The 18,999-nt window shown below is 38.2% G+C and overlaps 1 protein-coding gene across 1 annotated transcript in view; it reads left to right on the top strand.

Annotated features, from left to right (window-relative positions):
- Nucleotides 1–18,999, top strand: part of LOC117811836 (sodium/calcium exchanger 1-like) — a 355,950-nt gene that overhangs the window by 176,380 nt on the left and 160,571 nt on the right. The window contains exon 5 of the mRNA XM_034682311.1: nucleotides 923–1,016. The gene's annotated coding sequence lies outside the window, so the exon portion shown is untranslated. The remainder of the gene's footprint in view (nucleotides 1–922; nucleotides 1,017–18,999) is intronic.

Below are 18,999 nucleotides of genomic sequence, written 5' to 3'. Positions count from 1 at the left end.
TCTGCAATACAGGCACAAGGTTCTTTTTATGACCAGGTCTGCAACATGTTAAATAAACTGGCATTTATGAATGCTTTTTGCTTGTGATGTATCATTGCATTGTATTAAGCACAATATCATGATTGTAGTAGTACAGTATGCTAACTGCAGCTAGCACATATTCAAGCCTCCAAAATTAACTTTTGACAAATTAGAAAAAGATGTCTCTTTCCATCTATTTCTGTCTGAGAATAAAGACCCACTGTTTTCTAGATGTAAACTAATTTCTGACCAGCAAGTCACTATCACTGACACTTTTATCATTGTAATTATGGAGCATATACAGAACAATGAAAAGATTAACAGGCATATTAGCAGGGTCTTGGCAAAATGGATTAGATTAGATGAGATTAAACTTTATTGGCATTGGCATGTCACAGGTACAAGCAATAAAATACAGATTGAATCTGACCAGAAGTGCTTTATCAGTAATTAAATGATACAGTATATACAGAGGTATGAATGATATACGAATATGATATGAATCTACATGAGTGACTATTGCTACAGGTATGTACAGGCTATGACTATGATTATGGTATAGAGTTTTAATGCTGCTCATTCATGCCTTAAATCCCCCCCCGGGGACAAATACAGTTTTTTTAATTGAATTAATAGCCATGCAGAAGTGCATTGTGATTACCGGAGATTTTACAGGAATTTTCCTACAGTGTTTTTTTTTATTTAAAAGAAAGAAAAGTCAAGTATTATTGATCTTAACTTTAAGGGCAAGCATTACAGCCCCTACATGGAATATGGTTCGTTACACAAGACAAAAATAAACATTCCATTTTGAATTCAGGTCTGAAATTTCAACAGTCAAGCATGTATTTTACAGCTTGTTAGCACATCGTGTTGATCCCATAAATCTCACCCCCTGCAGGTGAAGGCTTCCAGTATCTGTCCGTGTTCAAATGACTGCTACTCCTCATTTGCCTGAAAACAACAGTGTGCAAGACTTTGTTTGCTCATACAAGGTAGGTAAAAGCCGTGGCAGTGGCTCCAAGAAAAGGCTATAATCCTGTTTTGTTGTTTGTGTGGACACAACATAGTGGCTATTATGTAGAAACAGTGTAGGTGAAGGAAGGTGGGAGGTACGCCTCAAACACGGACCTGCCTGCCAACTGTACACACATAAACAAAAACCACACTTGCATGAATAAACATAGAGAATAATGCAAAAGAAAGAGCAAATGTGTTTAACGCTCATCATATTCAGATACAGACACAAGGAATCACACTTGAACACTCCTGACTGAGCTAGTGATGCCCACTTGGAAAAATGGTGGAATGATTGGCCATCCAGAGCGTGTAGAGAAAATGGTGTTCAAAACAGATGACGACCTCATTGTCTTTATAAAGATCACTACCCCATGTAATACAGTTCAACATCAGTGTGCTCAGGTGTGCCATTTGTTTGATACCATTTGTGTGTGTGTGTGTGTGTGTGTGTGTGTGTGCGTGCGTGTGTGTGTGTGTGTGTGTGTGTGTGTGTGTGTGTGTGTGTGTGTGTGTGTGTGTGTGCATGTTTTTACAGTAGAATATCATTTTAATAGTTTCTTTTTGTAGAGTAAACAGTCTTCTTGTGCATGGATTCATTGTTAACCCTCCTGTTATGTTCATTTCTCTGGAACAGCAATAATGTTCCTGGGTCAATTTGACCCGGGGCATATTCAAAAATCCCAATACACATTTTTTTTTAATCTAATTTTTAACTCCATTATTGAACATTTAAATCATTATCTAGTCCATTGGTGTTCTTTAATTCTCACAGATCATGCTTCAATGAAGATAACTCACTAATGTTAAAACTTTTTTTTAATGTATATTGGAAAGGCCTAAATATAAATACAATAGTTTGACATGATATGGATCTTTGTTTATTTTTTGAAAATGTGTATTTGTGCTTTTATTTTTATGAAGTGATGTTGATAAATTAACATGACTCCTCTTCTGTCACATGCTGCCCAGATTTTTATGCTGCATTTAGCTGGTTTGGAAGGCATATATTGCCTAAAATAGACTTTGAAAAGGGTCAAATTGACCAGCAACATAACAGGAGGGTTAAAGCCTGAAAAAAGTAATTTCATGTCATGCGTGATGAAACTTAAGGGTAATAAGAGTGCTTGGTTCAATAACAGAAAAGGCTCCATATAATTAAAGCTATACTTTTCAACACTTGTGTTGACTTATGGTACAAAAATGACATGTTTAGCAGAAGAGAGCACCATCTTTTTTATGACTTCTCCTAAAATGAGCCAAACATTTGAAAAACATTTGTCTTTGTTTATATTTCCATTTCGAACAGGAGAGATTTTTTTAATGTGTGTATCATCTGTGTGTGTATCTGTGTGTGTGCACTATAAAACAAACCACAGGTCAGAGACCTCGAGTCACGAGTAACAAGCCATCTCAACAACCATTCGCACAAACAGGCACAATCTTCCCTTCAAGATATTGCAATTACACACTTCATGCCCACACAAAGGCCTACATAGAGAGCTCCACACATAGACACAAACAAAATCTGTAATTGTTAGGATGGTTTCTTAGAGACAAATCAGTTAAGTCATTTTAGAGTCCTTGTGCTCTTCATCCTCTTCCTCTCACACCCTGTCACTTGTTTTCTGTCTTATCTCCCTGCCTGTTTTCATCCATGTTTCCTTTGGATTTCTTGTTCTCTTTATTTCTCTGTCTTTCTTTGATTACATTTCTAATCATGTCGTATTCAATTGAAAAAAACAAGTTTTTAGTATGGCAGTTACCCTCTCTCTCTCTCTCTCTCTCTCTCTCTCTCTCTCTCTCTCTCTCTCTCTCTCTCTCTCTCTCGCGCTCTCGCTCTCGCTCTCTCTCTCGCTCTCTCTTTCTCGCTCTGTGTTGTTTTTCTGTTGCCTGTGGATGTAACAACATGGGATTGATGCTGCAGTTGGCTGCTTTCTGCATCCTCAGCAACACTGTTGAAGCCGCACACTGTGGAGCGTTAGTCTAACTGGAGAGATTGTGTGAGTAAGTGTGAGTGTGAGAGAGAAGAAAGAAGTGAAAGTGAAAGATGGAGGGAAAGAGAAGAGAAAAATAGGAACATTTGAAGCTAAAATGAATGAGCCTGGTAAAAAAAAAAGGAAAAACATTTGGAAAACAGAGAGAAGAAATAAATATGAAGGAGCAGATTTGTAGAAAAATGTGCAGCAACCTCCTTGTCTTTAGTAAAAAAACAACCTAAACATTAGCCCTGCGGGGAACAAACCAGTTTGTTTCCCTCCTGCTCTCCTGTTATCTGAACCCATCCATACCTGCTTCAGGAAACACACACACTCACTCATGCACACACATTCACACGCTTTCTTTACTGCCTGGTCTTTATCTTGCAAGCACACCTGGAGCCTGCTGATATTCTGCAGAGAAGAAGAAAAGTGTGAAATTTGTTTGAAATTCTTATAACAGAACGTTGTAGAATAAAAATTGAGGATTAAAAAACATGAATAGATGCCCTTTAATTCAACATGTGCCGCTTGCTCTCTCTCTCTCTCTCTCTCTCTCTCTCTCTCTCTCTCTCTCTCTCTCTTACACCCTCCCAGTTGGTAGAAGAAGTAGTTCACTTTTTATGCTGAACTTACTCTTTTTTTCCCTCTCTTCTATTGCTTCTAAAAGTGGGGCAGCTCCACGGAAATACTGCAAAATACAGAGGGAAGGCCATGTGGTAGAGCAAGAATGAAAGTGAATGAGAGAGGAGAAGATGAGCAAGAAACAAGGGAGAAACGGAGGGAAACAAACAGCTGGTCGGGAGTTTGTAATTAGTGCACTTGTTAACTCCACAGTTGTGCAGCCCTGTTTAATATTTCCTGGGGCAACAGGTCTCATCATTCATGATACATTCAGTGAAACCTTATGATGCTGCACATGTACATCACTGCACTGCAGCCTGCAGCTGTGAACAGTTTGGTGGAGCTCTGGCTCAGCAGGATGCTGTGTATATGTGAGAAACATCAGGGAGGTCGATAATTTTGACAGTGAGCATGTTGAAGAAACGGGGCATAACTTTGAATACATCTGAATTGAATATTTAGAAAGAGAGAGAGAGAGAGAGGCAGTACGCAGTTGAAGTGAGGCTGCAGTCTTTTTGCTAACTGCTTAATTTATTACATGCAACATTTACACTTTATTGACCCCTTGTTTCGCTAATGATGATGGGGGATCTGGTATGATGGGCTTCCAATGATCATTTCTTTACTTTTACTGACATTGAGCTGTGTGCTCACACCACCGGGTGAAGATAGCCACAGTTTTATGGTGGACCAGACTGGATTAATTATTGGTGAGGAGAGTGATCATGGCAGTGTCATCTGCATATTTAAGATAAGTGGTGGTGCGTGAGGGGCCGTTGCAGTCGATATGTTATAGAGGAATGGGGTCAGCACACAACCCTGTGGTGCTCCACTTTTGATTGGTGAGTAGAGTTGTTGTTGTGAGTACCCAAACAGCTTGCTGTCTGTCACTGAAAAACTGTGCAGCAGATGGAACAGACAGGAGGGAATGTTGACATGATGTAGTGTCCTGATCATCAGATGTCTCTGGGTGGTCTTAAAGCAGAGCTAAAGCTCATGAACAGGATCCTGGCACAGTTGCCTGGAAAATCCAGGTCCTGAAGGAGGAGATGCATCAGGCAGGTCACAGCAACCTCTGTCCTCCTTCTGGCCCTGTAGGCAAATTGGAGTGGATGTAGTTATTGTATTACAATTGGCAAGATGGTACGCAGCCTCAGATGTTCCAGGCACTTAATTACTATGGATGGAATTATTGTTGTGGTTTTCCAAAGGGTGGGGAATGTGCCAGACTGGTAGGATTCAGAGCAAAGGAAGTAGATGAATGGTCACAGTTCTTGAGTGCAGGACTTCAGCATTGGCTGCCAGCATGCCCCTGGATTTTGCCTGGCTCTAGCTAAGCTGGGGCCGCATGCCCTCATCTGAGTTGGGATTGAGCGAATTGTCCAAGGAGCTTAACAGATGGTTTCTCACACATTCATGCTTTGATGTTTGCGGGCTGCAATGCAAGGTGGTGGCCAAGCTAGCAGATGTAATTTGGTGTACCTGGTCTTGATGAAGGCCTTGAGAAAGAGCTGATAAATCAAATCTAACTGCGACAAATGGACAACATGCTTTCTGCCACAGGCATCATATTAAAATGGAAATAAAGTTTCCAGGTTATGGTTGAGATAGGGTGGAAGATAATGTGGCTCTGCTTCCATATAGATATAGGGAGTGGATGTGCACTGCTCTGTAAAAGAGGTGATATGGTTAACCATCTTCATTTATGGAACCATGCAGTCATCATCCAAGGTCAGAGCTGCACTGCCGAAGTACTGGCACATGCACTGTTTTTCTTAACTTCTCCTGTGGGGTAAGTTTAAAACTGGTTGCTTCATGATGTTACAGACCTTTCTTGTATACACAACCCTCAAATCGCCATAGTTATAATGCATCAGTTACTTCCTTATACAAAAAGATTTCAACCATCGCTAAACTATTTTCGAGAATTGCCATTTCAATTAGGTCTGTTGCAATAACTGGTATTGACAAAAAACATATTTTTAAAAAAATGAAAAGTGCATTGAGTGCTTAAAATTAGCATATGTGGTACTGTGCAACTAGTTGGTTCATAGTTGGGGGCAGCTTATATAGTCTAGGTTTGTCAGCTAGCCAGCTAGCCCTTACCGCAGTGTGTGGCTTCTACTGCAGTGAAAATCATGTTGGAGGAGATGAGAGCAAGGTTCTCTCCCTGAACCCCTCAACAGTTTCCTTGCCAGTTTGGAAGTTCTTAGGATTTGGTAAAAAAAAAAGGTGTTTGTGGACACTCCAATCTGTTAGAAATGCAGAATAACAGTGACCGCAAAAGGGAGACATTGAAAATTGGACAGAGAAAGAGCTGAAGACATGATGGATGGACATTAAGCCAAAGATACCACAGAGCCATTGTTGTGAGAATATTGGGATGATACCGTTTTCATAAATTATTTTGGCCATGATTATCATGAGGCAAAATTCTGACAGCCCTAATCCCAGTAATCTCCATCATCCTTCACCTCTAAAATGGACAATTGATCAAAGTTATCATTGTTTATCATTGATGTCATCACATTGTTTAACTTGATGGATTTTGGAAGTGTCAAAACTTAGAATGAACAAAACTGCTCGCTGTTAGAAACATGCATTAAAGAAAGCTGGTTATTACTTAAAAACTCAAAAATAAGTTTGGGATTCTGTTACTGTCGTTATGACCAAAGAAGTAGCCAAGTTTCATAAGAAAGGGTTTCCCTGTAGAAGCCTTAAGCACTGTGCTACTTAGAAATCTATGACTGCAGTCCCATGAGTTTGTAGGATCAGTAAGTTGTTTACTGGACTGTGTGTGGGAACAAGACTTTGTAATGCATCTAACTCTGACTTATAATGGGAGCAAAAAGTTAACAATATATTTTTTTCAAACATGTCCACAGCTACTTTGTAAATGGTGCTTGGAGCCAGTGTTTAAACAAAACATTGGGTAAGTGGAGTACTTAATTTCTCAATAGAGCGCAATCAAAGTGCACTACTTCTTACAAGCAAAAACAACTATTGACAGATTTCAGGAGTAATTGAAAATTATAAAAAATATGTTTTACTCCATGAGCAATCCAGCTAAGGACATCTTGCATTAACATGCCCTCGCGTTCCATTTTCAAGCATTTAATTAAATAATTTAGTCCGCTTTGCACTCCTGCTCCAATGTGCTGCAGCCCTTGAGGTTAAAGGCTGGTTTTAACAAGGACAGCACATCAGACAAATACTCTTCTGTTAGCATTTCTTTTTTCTGCTCTAACTAATTTTCAGGTCTATAAGACATATGTGAGCTCAGACCCAGAGAAGCCAGCAGTGGCTAACTACTCGTGATGGTACTGGTGGGGATTATAAACAGGCCCTTATAGTCCTTTGTTCTGACTGACAGAGCCACATTTAAGGCCATGTAGAATCCTAGGAAACACTTATGTGACTGCATAACAGCCTTTCACACTGTGCAGAACAACACCTCTGAGTGCTATCACTGTAATGACAGTGTTCTATGGCTCATTGCTTCATGTTTGGATGGACACAGTGTGCGGATGCAGATTTTTCTGAAGTCCTGTGAAGTGGAAGCGGAAATGATAAAGAGAAAATTATGCAAAAAAAAAAAAATCTGAACAAATAAGGAGGGTTCAGTTCTTTTGAAGCAATAAACCAATTCAGTCATCATGATTTGATGTTAGAAGTAAATGCAAATATTAGCTTTTTTACAAGTTATCCCCCTTTCTTCATTTCACATTTTCTTGTTTATCCTACAATACATATGTGGGTGCGTCCAGAGGGGGGGGGGGGCTAGGGGTGGCACTAGTCCCCTTGAGGTCTGATAGGCCACCCCAGGTGCCACCCCAAAATCCTATACTTTGATTGGCTTTATGCCTTGTAAGAGGTAGGACATAGGTTAAAATCAACTATTGGGATGTGATAACAGACTGGCAGTAGCTTTCTTTGTACTTCATAGTTGCACATTTGCTTTTGTTAATGCCTTCACTTTAGACTTTGAGCAAATTTCAATTTGAAGCCTCTCAAGAATTCAGCTTGTAAGAATAATATGTTATATAATTCTATATAATTATAATTGTATAACTGTATGTGCCACCACTCTGTTCTTTTTTATTTCCAAAGTAAAAAAAATACACAAAGGAATATTACAATTTATTGAATATATTTATTTATTGAATTTATTTTCTTACCAACAAATGTGTTCAGTTAAATTACAAAAAGGCTGAATGGAAACTTTTGGCTCTCACATGAAGCAGTTTATTGTCACTCTTTACAATTACATTACTGGACAGGCAGAGTGTACTGACAACAATTATGGTTGATGAAACTTGGATTGAAATGTGCCTTTTTATGGACCACAAATAGTGGAAAGTAAAACAGTTGAAAAAAAATGGAGAAGTCGAATGTGTTCTCATCAAAAGCATTTTGGAAATTCACAAAATCATGCAATTTTTTGTCCTTGTTCAACAAGAATCGAAGTTGACAGGCTTCAACACTCTTCAGACTAATCAGGAAATGGCCCTTCTGGTTTATGGAACAGGCTGAAACTGTCTCTGTATAAACTGAACAGCCTTTAAAGGCAGTCTGAGGCTACATCCATACATTGACAGATATTTTCGGAATAACATTTTTTCTCTACATTTTCAAAGCAAATCTCGTCCACACCAGAGTTGTTTATGAATATTTCTGTCCTCTAAACAATGCAGTAACAGTTCAAAAGGCCCACATAAGGATACCAGACCTGTAGGTGGCAATAATAAATAATCAGTCTGTCGCATTAAACGACATAAAAGAAGACTGCGCGCATGCTTATCAAGCATCTTCTTGAGTGAGCAGCGATTGTTAAAAGCTGTTCTTTAAACAATGTATGGGGTGGTGAATTGAAAACTATTCAAAACTAGAAGCCTACTGGATTTGCCTTCTTACCACCTTCTTTGACATTTAAGCTGAAATACTCTGAAATCTCAAATAAGAACAAATTGCCACACGGGAGCACTGCAGCTGTTACACAAGATGTAAGAAATCATCATAGCTCAATTTTCCTCTGTTAACTTTTCCTTTAAGTGGTCTCTTTAGCCCTGCTCAGATTTTTATCTTTTATATCTAAATGAAAGCATTATGGCTCAAAGCCTGTGAATAAATCCATTTGGAGAAACATGTAAGGACATACTTGAAAGTTAAGAACCCATATACGGAGCACCTCTCATTATGTAACAGAGTTCATCAACAGCTGGGGAAAGTGCTGGTCATGACTCTTACTGTTGCTATGAGACTTTGAAAACCACTTTGCTGCAGCCTTTTGCTAAAGATGAGATGTTTTCAAATGCTTTTTCCACTGTGAAGCTATTTCAGCCGCTAACAGTTTTTCATCACCCACTGCAGTCACTACCTTCAGGGATAATGGAAGAAGTCTCCATTTCTTCAAAAAGGAAGGAATTCTCTTTCTCAGTTCATAACCTTGACCTTTTTAAATACAGAACCGGAAGCTCAGATGTATAACATATTACACAAATAGCCTTCTTGCTATGAGTTTTTTCATTTTTGAGAGCAGTATTTCACATTTATCCAGTGTATTGTTTCCTAGCATTAGCCAGTTGTGCATACACACAGAACCTTTTTGTTTTATCCTGATAAAGTTTTGAGAGATGACTAATTTTGGTCTCCAACTGGCTCTGGAAACCTGGCAAAGCTACGTAGAGCTCCCTCTTCTCACAGACACTAAGCCCTGTCACTTGTTTGCTTGAGCAAATCGATGTATTCCCAGTTGTTCTGATGGACCTACCAACAGTAGAAGGAGGTTGTCTTCACTAAGTGAGAATTAAAAGAATCAGCTTTATGTGATAAATTGTGGTGCAAAGTGAACCATCGTTGGATACAATGAGTTATTTTTCTCCCATGACAAAAGTAGAGCACTTGGTATTTTGAACTGTAATGAGCTCAACTAGTTTTAAATACCACTGGATTGCTGACTCCTCAAGCAAAACTAATCTTAAATCATTTCTTCTTCTCTAAAATGCTTAAATACCAAGTTGGGTGCATTGCCTCCCAGTTGCTGTTAATTAAATTATTTCCATTGTGAGCAGTAATGAATTTTGAAGAGTTGAAAAGGCCTCTCTGGATTTAACAATGGTGAGCTTTTTCTATAAACAGTTTGAAAAGGAGACAGAAATGTAGATCAATACTGTTGAATGAGTGAACACACAAGATCAATTTCTTTCTTAAGAATTCAATTGGCAATAACTATGTTTCTATTTCCTTCATAAAGCATTAAACATAATTTTCTGTTGCTATGATGACTTTGTTACATTTAACCTGCTTCTAAAACTTAACAGTGTTCTGAATATCAAACACTTCTTTTACACTGTTTTCATATGTTACATAATATTCATTTTCATACATTTGCTGATTCTCAAACCTATCAAGTTCCATATAACGGTATGAAGTCTCACAATCTGTCCATGGCAATGCAAATGCAGCTTATAGGTATTGCAGTTTTGTTTTCCTTTTTTTTCTGGCACCAGAGCCAACATTTGACATATGGAAGAACTTCAGTTTGAATTTCTTAACCTCATCTTTACCGTACTGTAACTGTATTAAAACTATGAATTGCATGTTTTGTCAAGGTAACATTTTTACATTGTTGAGTCCTATGATTTAGTCGTACATTTTGAGCTATAGTAAAGCTAGGTAAGAATTACAGCTGCCAATATGCAATGCATCCTGTTACCTGTAAGCACTCACAGTGTGACTTTTCAATTAAAAGAACCCTGTTGCCCTGGGTAATGTACTGTTTTAATCAATTACATTTATCATTAACAGTAATTGGACAACCAAACAAAACATGGAAAAATTCCCCTTGAAAGTGTGAGCATGTGATGTGTGCAGTGCTGTTTAAGGAAATGTTACTCAAATGAAATGATTCAATCCAACAATTGATTTAAAGAATCGTGTGAAAAGATTTTTTTAAATCCATAATACTGTTAGCTGGGTAACCTTTGCCTGGAAAGATAAATGCAAAACTATAGCTTTTTCAAAACAATAACCACTATTGTGTAGTACCTTGGTCATTTTTAGCTAAGAATGTGCCTAGGAATACTATTGATCAGTTATTGCCAGTGCAGTGGTACCCCTGCCATTATTTTGCCACATTTTTAATTTAACTACCAAAATATACTGTTATATCACCAACATACTGATTATTGTACTACTAGGTTATAAAAACTATTTTAGTTTTGAGACTGCTGTAGCTATGCCTCATTATTTTTTGAGTTACTTGTAAATGTAATCTTAAATTTTGAAGGAAGTCTGCCCGATCATCAAGCATTAGACTATCACTATAGCAGCACAAGATACTGATATACACGACTGTCTTTCTATCATGTTTGCATTTGAAGAAGATGTAAATAAAAAAACACATTTTATAATTTGGAGCCACATAGTCACCGTTAAGTATGTGCAACAATAGCAGTTACATTATAAAGCACATTGATATTCTTTCAAAATTCTGTGTACAGTAGTTTCAAAAAGGAACCACATTTATACCATTTTGGCATACAAGCCTGAGTAAGGCTGTAGAAGCAAAGCCCAGGAGTATGGTGATGGGCAGAGTATACAGGTTCTTCTTTCATGGTGCAAAGATTAAACCACAATTTGCTGAATGCTATTTCTAAAAAAACGAGTCACGGTTGATGTGTCCTCATTGGGAAAGATGCGGTGTCAGAATAGCCAACAGTTTGGAAAGCAGAACCTCAATTACATCCTTGAAATATAGTTTACTCAGTCCCTAGGGACATGTTCAGAGAGGTGGTCTGGGCCCCCTTGAAGTCTGACAGGCCACCCCTAGTGCCTCACCAAAATCCAAAACTTGAATTGGTTATTTTTTTGTCAAAAGCAGGACTGAAGTCAAATCAACTCATTTGACTAGTTTTCTTTGCAATTAAATGTAGATTAGTTTTATGTACATTGGTACTTTAGATAGTACTAAAATAATTGACTGATGTATTTCAAAAGACAGTGAAGGAAGAGAAGAATCAGTCCATCAAAAACTGTAAGCAAAGTCATGCACACTGTATAACTTTTAAAAAACATATTGTTTGTTACCTTGCTTGCCAACCTCCTGTTAGCAAGTCAAATAAGTATAGGAGAGTAAGTTGCAAATGTTAGGTTTAATACTAATCTTAGCATTCACTCATGAGATTAAGGAACTTTTTAACATCTGTTTGCGGCCAACACGGCATGATCATAACCTGATCAGGTGTGAATGGCATTGAAAAAACTAATTTAAAAAAAAAAGAAGTAAGCATCCCTACAGCAACATATTCGGCAGCACCCTACCAACAAGATTTTATAGGGGACATAGGGGACACCCCTTTATTCTTAAATACCAAGCTACTTATCTTGCACTTTTTATGTCCTGAGCAAAAACTTCTATTTTATGATACACAGCACCTTTCATATAAAAAACCCTTGGACATGATTCCAAAGTCACAAGGTACTTTCACATTCCTTCCTGCCAAATTGCTGAATAGTTGTGATAATGGCTGTTATGAATAATGGGCTGCCAGAGCATGGTTGTAAATGTTATTTTTTTTCAGAATTATATGTAAATTAGACGATCAAGAGTCCCCCTCACTGGCAGGTTTAGCCCCACTGCACTTACACAATCAGAGAGTCTTTACTATTTCATGCAAACTCATAAAATATTTCTCTTCAAACAGGTATGCCAAGTTCCAAGTACTTAAGAGGTCTCTAATCAATTGATGTGTTTCACATTTGAGAGATATGGCTCCTTTTCATCTGACAGTGGAACAGTGGCTAAAGCATAAGTGCCCAACATGATCAATATCTGGAAAGACAAAAGATCACGGAGATTATTCATTGAACATGAGTGATGTAGAAGAGTATGTAAGTTCTAACCACACCGAGGTTGATCAGACACTTGCTAGTTTTATTCATGTCATGAGCACCGTGATCTACAAATAGAATGATTTTCTTTACCTTCATGGTGGTCTCAACATCTGGTCTCATATGGGGGGGAGGGGGTAAACACAACACAACACACAATTAAGTGTTGATTTTACAAATGACAGAATATGTTTTATAGATTAACATACAGGTATTATTTTTCCTAACTGATCACGGAATTGGTCCCTCAGACCAGCGTCTTGACACAGCAGGCTACAATAGACTGTACAGTATATTGCAGCTGATGAGAGAGGTGATAATCATGAGCTGCATGTGAGTATAACTGCAATCTTTTTACACGGCATAAGTCCTCTTTTCAGGAGAAGGTAATTTTTGCATTTAGTTTGGTAATCAGGGTCGCAGAGTCTGGAGGAAGAGTGGAGAGCCACAAACTCAAAGATGTTTGAGGTCCAGTGAGGTTTCTGCAGTCTGTGATGATTTAGGATGCTATGACATCTGCTGATGTTGGTCCACTGTCTTTTATCAAGTCCAAAGTCAACACAACCGTCTACCAAGAGAGTTTAGAGCACTTTGTGCTTCCATCTGCTGACAAGCTTTATGGAAATGCCAATTGCCTTTTCCAGCAGGATTTAGCACCTGCCCACAGTGCCAAAAATACTGCCAAATAGTTTTCTGACCATGATATTACTGTGCTTGACAGGCCAGCCAACTGGCTTGACCTGAACCTAACGGAGAATCTAGTTTGTTGTCAAGAGGAAGTAAAAAAAAGAAAAACTAGACCCAAAAATACAAATGAGTTGAAGGCTGCTATCAAAGCAACATTCAGCAAAGTCTCAGCAGTGCTACAGTCTCATCACCTCCATTCCAAGTCATATTGATTAGGTCATTTATGGTAAAGAAGCCCCCGCCCAAGTACCTAGTGTATTAATAAATGTCCTTTTAAGAAATTGAACATTTCTGAATTTTAAATCATTTTTAAAAAATGTTTTTGGGAAATATTCTCATAATTTGAGTTGATATTTTATTTATTTTCATAAACTATATATATAGCTATAAAAATAATATATTTTTTTAAAAAAGGGCTTGAAACACTTCACTTTACATACTTTTAATACAGAATGCATGAAGGTTTACCTTTTTAGATTAGATTTAAAATCAATATTTTTCATGATAATCTTGTTTTTGAGTGTGTGTCAAAGTGTGTATTCGTGTATTACAGTGTGTTTGTCATAGTGTATATGTGTGTATCTTAGTGTATATGTGTGTGTCACAGTTTATGTGTGTGTGTCAGAATGTGTGTGTCACAGTGTGCATGTGTGTGTCAGAATGTGTGTCACAGTGTTTTTGTCAAATTGTGTGTAAGTGTCATCATAGTGTGTATGAGTGTCTTACAGTGTGTATGTTTGGTCACAGCATGTTCATTATAGTGTGTTTGTGTTGCATGTCTCTAGTGTCCCATTGTATTTGTCATAGTCACACTATGTGTGTCACAGTATGTATGTTTGTTTCACAATGTGTTTGTCATAGTGTTTGTGTATGTAACAGTGTGTATGACATAGAGTGATTCTGTGTTTACATGTGTGTTACAGTCTGTATGTTTGTGTCACAGTGTGTGTAACAGTGTGTTTTTGTGTGTCACAGGTTGTTTGACACAATATGTATGCGTGTGTCACAGTGTGTTTGTCATGCGTGTATGTATGTGTTATTGGGTATTTGACACTGTGTTTGTCACGGTGTTTATATTTGTGTCACTTTTTCTATGTGTGTCTCATTGTGCATGTGTGTGTCAAAAGTGTATTTGTGTGTGTAACTGTGTTCCTGTGTATAACAGTGTTTATATCACAGTGTGTATGCGTTTGTCACATTGTTAGTGTGTTTGCATGTGTTTAGTGTGTGTAAGTGTTTGTGTAAGTGTTTGTGTGTGTATGTGTGTGTCTGTGTGTGTCTGTGTGTGTGTGTCTGTCTCTGTGTCTGTGTGTGTGTCTGTGTCTGTCAGTGTGTGTGTGTGTGTGTGTGTGTGTGTGTGTGTGTGTGTGTGTGTGTGTGTGTGTGTGTGTGTGTGTGTGTGTGTGTGTGTGTGTGTGTGTGTGTGTGTGTGTGTGTGTGTGTGTGTGTGCTCTGATTGACCGGAAACATCACACAGACATGTCTGCTGTGATTAACACTTGTTTAAATGTCAGCCTTATTTGTACTGGAGGTAATGAACAGAGCTACAGATTTCGAGGAGAACGAAAAGACAGAACGATAGAAAATAAAATAGATGAGTGGGAACAAAGAACGGATGGATTAAGTAAAAAAAGGAAATAAAGAGTGTCGGAGGGGGAGGAGAGTAAAGAGGTAGAAAGAATTAATGATAAGAGCAGTGTAAGGAGGGAAGCAGAAGAAGAGCATGGGTGCAAAAAAAAGGAAGGAGAAGAGAGGTTAAGAAAGGACAGGATGATGAAAGCAATATGAACAGGGAGGAGAGGAAAAACATAAGGAATGTGATGAGATGAAACAGAGAGCACAGAAAGAGAGAAAGGTATGGACAGGAAGATACAGAGACTATAAAAAGAGAAGAGTGGTTAACAGCGTTATGAGTAATGCACTACTGAGACACAACTTACTTTAACTCCACTTGTATTTTCTGTGACTAGAAGTGTGTACAGTTACTTTCAAATTCAATAACCCTATTACAATTACAGAAATTTAAAAGGACTTGTTACTCTGCTTTACGTCAAGTAACCAACAACTACAAAAGATGATAATCCCAAACTATAAAAAATCATCCAACAAAACATGTTTCTGCTATTCTAGTTGCCAGAGAGCTTAGTGCTGCCAACACCAGTGACCCAGGTGTAGCTCATGTTAGCTCAGCAGACAAAGGGGCAGCCACTCCATCCAAACAGCCAAGGTTTAGTTTTCAATCCCTGCCAGCTCCATAGTTTGTAAACTGTGAAGGACCAGACTGTTTGTGGGGAATGTTGTTGAAGACATGCTTCACATATCAACTGTTGAGTCTGCTTTCAAAGAAGTAATTTCATTTTTTGTTTATTTATTTCCGCTTATCTTGTCCCTTGTCTTTTACACTTTATCATTTTTTTCCTGCTTTTCATTCTTTCTCTGTCCTTCTTTCCTTATCTGTCTTACTTTATGTCCCCCTTTTAAAATTATTATTTTTTCTCATCATTTCTCTCTGTCTCCTGTCCATCTCTATTCCATTCTTTCATCTCACTTTTTTTCTTTAATTCTGTCCTTTCATCTGTTTTTTTATTTTTCTGAATCTAAAACCCATGGGCAAGATTACCAGTCCTGGCCTCATGGTGTCCAAGATACAGCTGAATAAAGTTGCTTTTCGACCGCAGGAATGGTCCCCAAGAACTAGGGACTATACACGTTGCGACAGAAGGAATCAGGGTCTAAATTTAGTTCTAGGGAAGTTATCTCCACCCTGAAAAGCCCCTGCTTGGTGTGTAGTACTTTCCAAAGGTGTCAAAATATCCTCATCAGATAAGTATTTATTGATAATCTAAAGCCATCTGTGAGGCAATCACCCGGCTGAAAGTCACCGGATAACAGGGTCGTTCTTTAAACCAAAACACCAGTCAATCTCTGCTATGTCTTTTAAAATGTCTTTAAGTTGAGTATGTCAGGCTTGTTGAAACGGCTTTGCTAGTTGCATTTCTCTCATTCTAAGTGTCAATTCAATGCATCAATTACAATGCAATAAAGCTCATTCAAAACCAGCACAAGCTGAATCTCCTCCATGCTAACAGGCTAACTGTGCTGTTGCTCAGAACGATGCCTGCCCATCTGTCTGTCTTCTTCTATGGTGCCATCTTTGTTGAATGGCCTTCGTCTTTGTTTTCCTGCCCTCTACTGGTCTGGCAGGGTAGTGCAATTACTTTTTTTTTTCTCCATACATTAATGGCCTGATTGACATAATCTCCTTGGGACTTCCGACATCGGTGGAAACACAGACAACAATGGGCCACAGGAACCATTTAGTTCATGGAAGAGTAGTTCCCCTCTGTTCCAGTCGAAAAGCACCTAAAGTGTACTTCTCCTTTTTTCTTGTTTGTTTGTTTGTTTCTATTTTCCCTCTTTATCTCTATATTTTGTTCACTTTTTCTCTCTCTCTCTCTCTCTCTCTCTCTCTCTCTCTCTCTCTCTCTCTCTCTCTGTTTCTTTTTTCCTTCTTTCTGATTTCTCCAGCCCCTCATGTTATTGCTCTCTTCTCTATCAGCTCTGTTGTTAACAGGACTGCACTGCACCTGCACTGCATCAGTCTTTTTTCTCTACCCTGCTGGACTGTCCTCTTGTCCTGTGTGATTTGTTCTGCTCTGCTCTGCTAAGCTCTACTCTGTTCATTTCACATCATCACTCTGGTGTTTTCCTTTGCTCAATGCCTCATGTGTGTAATCTGTTCATCTGTAAAACAAAGAGAAAGTATAGAGTTTGTTCATCCCAACATGATACTTTGATTTTGGGAACACTGCAGATGTCATTGTCTGCGAAAAAATCAGCATTGCAATTAATACTGCGACAAATACTGCCAATGTCATGCTTTGCCTAGCGATGCACAACATTTTTCACCAATCTAAAAATTTTCCTCACTTTTACTGGAGAAGTCTGCTTAGTGTTCGAAAATGAAGTGACAGTTTTGAACAACGCAGTGATTTTCCTTATTTCCTCTTTCTCAGGCTGTTGTTCTGCTTTCTGTTGCAGAAAAGGACCCTGTTGGTGTTTTTCAGTGGAAATTCTGAAATTGCTTCTCACTGTTTTTGTTTTGGTGAGATCAACTTGTAAAGCAGAAATTTGATGTATTCTAAATGTATCCGTCAAGCTTTGATTTGATTTTTTTTAAGGGTCACCTTTAGGTATTTTAACAAAAATGACACGCAGAACTACTGCTTTCATACATTTTCTTGTAGTTTGTTGAAATCTATGGTCTGCTTGACTTGGTTATAATGCAGCATGTAACGCTCTGTATCTTCTGCGCCCTTCAGTAGCATTTATTTTGCTCTGCTCTGGTTTTACTGAACTCCAGGGCCACTGGAAGGGAGAAGCTATAAGAGTAAAGAGTAAGTAAGGAAAAAGAGAGGGGCCTGGAGCTTTCTTTTTTTAATTTTAACTCCCCTTCAAAATACTTATTTTAAATTGTTCCCTTTAATGGTGGAGGGGCTGCAGGTGAAACAGAGAGGGAGAAAGAGAGACCTCTGAAGAATTGTTTTTTCTGTCCTCACAGTCCAAAGTCATAAGAAAAACAATGAGAAGGAACATATTTTGACTTTTTTAATGCTAGAGGTTGATGTTTGCCTCCAAGTGAAAACATATGTGAATAGTTTGAGTGTGAAAATATATTTATCTTTTCTTTTTTTAAATGATTCATATACACAAAGTCAAGGTCAAGGTCAGAAACAGGAGTGTTATGGCTGTGTTTTGGCCGTGTGATTGCTGCGGTGTGTGACAGCTTCAGTGCGTGATGGATGTAGCTCGTACCGTCATGGTGGTGTTGGCTGTGTGAGTTGCTGCTATCTTTCTTCCTAACGTCTACCAAAAATAAGGCAATAAACTTTTATCAAAGTGTCTTGGCTTTATGTATGATATCAGTATGGATTTGCAACAGGAAAGGGAGAAAAGGCATGTAATCTACTTTAAATCGTAATTAATACATGTAGATTAAGTTAACATATAGATACCACGCAAACATGATTATTAGGATTATGTCCTTCATGAATAATGACTGCATTTAATGTATGCTTTTTTGTTCATACCAGAGGATGCTTTTGCGTGTTATACAGGTTTTGGGGTGGTCTTATTAGAAAAGGAGTTATTTACAATAAAAACAAGTGCTAGATTTACAGACATACACCAAACAGCTGTATGAGCATACAGGGGCAGACAGAGGCAGAGAACAGAGGAATGAACATACAACAAGAAATCCTACCTGCAACCTGATTTGTTAGATAATAGATATTATTAGGGGTGAGTCCGACTAAGGATTTGCTTAGTCGAATCTGATTCATCAGATTTTGCCCATAGTCGACGAATAGTTGAATGTTTGTTGTTTTTCCTTATTGACCCAAAGTCTGCATGATGGTGACCGCATGACAATATTACGCATAACCCTTTACAATTAAGAGACTCATAGCTTAAAGTAAAAGGGACAATAGAATATTATAAGTATAAAACTTAGATTTTTTAAATCTATATTGCACGCAAAACCAAAGAGGTGATGAAGTTGAGAAAACTCAAATAAGGCCACCATCCGCTAAACATGGAACAACGCGCCACTATAGAGTAAGGAATCAGGAGATATTTAAACAGTGTTCACACAGAGGAGAGCAGCGCTGCGGAGGGTAGTTTGTCCAACTTAAGGCTAAACATTTGTATAATGTTCAAAATCAAACCTGAACCAGCTAGAGGGTTTTTAAATACCTTAGCAGTACCTTTTAAAACAGTC

Source organism: Notolabrus celidotus, chromosome 4, assembly GCF_009762535.1.
Source record: "Notolabrus celidotus isolate fNotCel1 chromosome 4, fNotCel1.pri, whole genome shotgun sequence".
Taxonomy (NCBI): domain Eukaryota; kingdom Metazoa; phylum Chordata; class Actinopteri; order Labriformes; family Labridae; genus Notolabrus; species Notolabrus celidotus.
The sequence above is the reverse complement of the archived record's forward strand: the minus strand, read 5'-3'. Positions and strand labels throughout refer to the sequence as shown.